General features: G+C 36.6%; 1 protein-coding gene across 1 annotated transcript in view; it reads left to right on the top strand.

Moving 5' to 3' along the window:
• CUNH2orf76 (chromosome unknown C2orf76 homolog) overlaps positions 1–4737 on the top strand; it is a 120945-nt gene that overhangs the window by 60678 nt on the left and 55530 nt on the right. The gene's annotated exons all lie outside the window — the stretch shown is intronic.

Genomic DNA, 4737 nt, shown 5'->3' with positions numbered 1-4737 from the left:
TACACTCCTTGGAGAGAACAATCATTGAGAAAGAAGGGCTGCCTATTCACAGGGAGACAGCTCAGGGGGCAGGAGTCGGTAACTATGGGGAGGAAGTGGGAGGGGAGCTGTTGCATGTGGTAAACTGTGGTCAATGTCATGAGACAAAGTATATGTAAACTTCTATATGGAAAGTGAATTTGCTCTGTAAATCTTCAGCCAAATCACAATAATAAAATATATATATAGTTAAAATATATTGGAGTAGAGTAAGGAAGCTGCATATCTGTAAGGGATAGCATATTTGGCAAAACTGTTTCTAAAATGAGGAGTCCTTGGTCAATGAGTTCAGCTGCTAACCAAAAGGTTGGTGGTTCAAGTCCACACAGTAATTGGTGCTGGCATTTTAATTTATTTTATTTATTTAAATCGCTTTTTAAAGAGTATGTTTTAATTCTGTTCTCATTTGGTAAAGCAACTTATGACCCAAAATACTAACCATGGTCTTAATCGTGCCTATTCATTTTAATATCCAGATTAATTGTGAGGTCACAAGGTGGGGTTAGTCAAACAGAAGTTGAAGGCACTGAGTGGAAATTACTTTGATTTATTGTACTTAAAAAATTTACATACTTAATATTGAATAAAAGAAAGAAATGAAGACCCTGATTAACATGAATAGGAAACTTCTCAATTGTGGTTTTCATGGCTTTCCAAGTATAATGTTTTAAGTAGAATCTTATATTTAAATCATCCCACAAATGTCATTTCCTATTAGAATAATTACCCTTTCCTTTTTGCATGACGTGCCTCTCTGTGTGTAAATTACACAAAACCTACGTTCCATGTAGGTTATACACATAAAAACCTATGTTCCATGTAAGTTAATTTGAAGGATTGATTTCAGATAATGAAAGTAACAGAATATCTGAGTTGAATCTTTGGGTGGCACAGATGTTTAAGCACTCAACTATTAGCAGAAAGATTGGCAGTTTGAGTCCACTCAGAGCTGCCTAAGAATAAAGACCTAGTGATCTGCTTCTGAAAGGTCAACTTTGAGAACCCTATTTATGCCCTAGTTTTGGTCAAACATAACCAAAAACACATAAAGAGCAGAAGATAAACTAAGTGACTGGGACCTCCTAAAAATTAAATACTTATATGGACTAAAAGACTTCACCAAAAGAGTTAAAAGAGAACCTACCAACTGGGAAAAATATTTAGCAACAACATCTCTGAGAAGGGACTAATGTCTAAAATTTATAGAAAACATTAACACTTCAACAACAAAAAGATGATCAACCCAATTGAAAAATGGGCCAAGGACAAGAACAGATACATCACCAAAGAAGGCATTCAGCTGGCCAAGAAACACATGAAAAAATGCTCATGATCTTTAGCCATTGGAGAAATTAAATCAGAAGAATGAGATATCAAACAATTCAGGAATAAATCTAACCAGAGAGACAAGACTTATACAAAAAAAACTACAAAACATTACTATTAGAAACTAAAAGAGATCTATATAAATGGAAGAACATACCATGCTCATGGATAGGAATACTGAACATTGTGAAAATGTCAGTACTACCCAATCTATAGATAAAATGCAATCCCAATCCAGATTCCATCAACATTCATTAAAGAGATGCAAAAACCAGTCATCACTAACTTAATGTAGAAAGAACATTGTTCTACATTCCACTTTGCTGAGTAGCAGCTGGGGTCTTAAAAGCTTGTGAGTGGCTATCTAAGGTGCAACTATTGGTCTCTCATCATCTGGAGCAAAGAAGAGTGAAGAAAATCAGAGACATACAGAAACAATTAGTCCAAGGGACTAGTGGACCATGTGAACCTCAGCCTCCATAGATCGATCAAGTATACAAGGTCAAAGGGGTAGCATTTACCCAGCTATAAAGTTCAGAAGGCAGGAATGGATAGGAAAGAAGGAAAAATGGAAATGGGAGGAAGTAGGAAGAGTGTTGTTACATTGTGGGGACTGCGTTCATTGTCATGAATGAACATTTGAATGGAAAACAAATTTGCTCTATAAACTTTCACTCAAATCACAATAAAGACTTTAAAAGAAATGAGATATCATTTCACCCCAGCAATAATAGAAAAGTTCAATAAGACCAAAAAGCCAAACCCAGTGCCATTGAGTAGATTCCGACTCATAGCAACCCCCACTGAGTTTCCAAGGCTATAAATCTTTACAGAGGTAGATCACTTCAACTTTCTCCCATGGAGCAGCTCGTGGGTTTGAACCACCAATCTTCTGGTAAGCAGTCAAATGCCTTACCCACTGCACCACCAGTTCTCCTTTTCAATAAGACAGGAAACAACAAATGCTGGTGAGGAGGTGGAGAGATTGGACTCTCACATCCTGCCGATAGGACTGTAAAATTGTACAACCACTGTAAAAATGGTATGGCCTCCTTAAAAAGTATGTAAAGTTACAGAATAACAAAGAATCCACGATATACCTCAGAACATAAGTCAATCACAAAAGAACAAATGCTGCACGAAATCTACTATCATAAAAAGCCAAGGAAAGGTTTACATACAGAAAGAAACATTCTGTGATGGTTACTAGGGATGGGATGAGAGGGAGGGCAGGGGAAATGACGAACTAAATAGATATATATTAATTTGGGTGAAGGGAAAAGCACAATATAACTAAGGAAAAGGAAGGCACAGATTTGTGCACAAGTGTTAGAGACAACAAAAGTAAATACTACTACATATGCAATCATGCAGTGTCTGTGATAACAAGAATCTATGAGTAGATACACAGGCAGGCAGACAAGCTGAACAGTTATGGGTAGGTGAATGGGACTATGCCCACAACTGTATATATGTTTGGCAGAGGGTATTTCTATATATGAATTTATATGTGCTGTAAAAATATCCATATATATGTTAGAGCAACCAGCGGGCAAAGTTATGAAAACTGATTAACCATGACCAAACTCCTGCAGGTAGTAAGTCACATGGAACTTGGGAGATTAGGACCATAGTCTCAGGGGACAGCTAACTCATTTGGCATAACATACTTTACAAAGACAATTCTACTCTGTGAGTAGTGGGATTTTAAAGCTAGTGAGTAGTTATCTAAGGTGTAAGTATTAGTTTCTCTGTCTGAAGCAAAGAAGAGTGAAGAAAATCAAAGATGCATGGAAACAAATAGTCCACAGGGACTAATGGACCAAACAAAACCCACCTCTTCAACCCTGAGACCAGAAGAACTAGATGGGACCCAGCTACCCTGCTGACAGCTCTGAAAGGGATCAAAATAGAAGATACAGGATAGAGTAGGAGAAAAATGTAAAACAATATTCAAAATAATAAAAAAGACTAGGCTTACTCGTCTGATAGGGAGTTGTGGAATCCTCGAGACTATGGCCCTTAGTAACCCTTAAAGCCTGGAACTGAATTTACCCCAAAACCAAAAACCAGACTCACTGCCATGGTGTCGATTCTGACTCACAGCGACCCCTCTGGGTTTCCAAGGAGGTATCTCTACGGAAGTAGATTGGCTAGTCTTCCTTCCGAGTAGTGGCTGGTGGGTTTGAAATGCCAGCCTTCCTTCTGGTTAGCAGTCAAATGCCTTACGCACTATGCCACCAGAGCTCCCTAACTTACCCCAGTAGCTCGCCTTTCAGAGAAGCAATAAACAGGCCTTTAAGGTGAACTGTAATACTAGAAGTGTATGCACTCCTTACAATAGTTGGCCACAGGAGGTCAAAAGAACAGCTTTTGCCCAGGGATAAAACTCAGAAGGCAGGAAGGGATAGGAAAGTAGGATTAATGGAAATGGGGAAACACATAGAGGAAGTGAGAAGAATGCTGTTGCATTGTGAGGATTGCAATCAGTGTCAGCATCAAAATGTGTATGAATCGTTGAATGGAAAACCAATTTACTCTGTGAACTTTCACTCAAATCACAATAAAAAGTTAAACAAAACAAAACCCTATGAAGCACAGTTCTAAAAAAAAGAAATAGAGTGAAAATTACAAAGTAAAACAAAATAATGGGTAATTCACAGTACTAGTTCTTAAATGGTTAAATATTCTGTTCTTATTTCTTTTTCGAAATTAGTTAAATCAAGGTCTGTTAGATTCTTTCATTGCATATCACTGTTGGAATTCCTTGCTACAATGTTATCAATAAAATGAATTTTAGTTTAAGGTTGAGGTGTTATTCAGATCCAATGCTAAAGGCATTGTAATCCTAGTACATTGATTAAATGGTTAAATAAAACTAAGTGAAGATATGGAAACTTTCTAAATTTAAACCAGTTGAGTGTTTTGTTAAGGGCTGATTATTGCAGAGTTAGAATTTTACCCAAGTGTGGAGAAATTACTTATTGGAAAAACATAATGTACCCTGACTTCACGATAATCAGATTAAAGAACAAAGAAGGGATTGAGTAAAGCAGATTAGGTTTTGTGAGCCTATGTAATATTTGAAAACAAGCAGGCAGATACTGGTATTTGGGCATTAGCAATTTTGTCCAGATTAACAATAATCCTTGATAGTGTTTTGAACTCTGAAAGTGGTAAAACTTTTTTAGATGAATTTAGTGACTTCCAGTCACTGTATCTATTGTGAGTGGTTAATCATTTTAAAACGGCTTTTGTTAATGTCTGTCTTAATTTAAGACAAGTATTTTATTTTATTTTTTTATTTATTTTATTTATTGTGATTTGGGTGAAGATTTACAGAGCAAATTCACTTTCCATACAGCAGTTCAC

Source organism: Orycteropus afer, unplaced genomic scaffold (assembly GCF_000298275.1).
Source record: "Orycteropus afer afer isolate SDZICR_OR568_19922 unplaced genomic scaffold, OryAfe1.0 scaffold00004, whole genome shotgun sequence".
Taxonomy (NCBI): domain Eukaryota; kingdom Metazoa; phylum Chordata; class Mammalia; order Tubulidentata; family Orycteropodidae; genus Orycteropus; species Orycteropus afer.
This window is presented reverse-complemented; position numbering and strand designations above follow the sequence as displayed.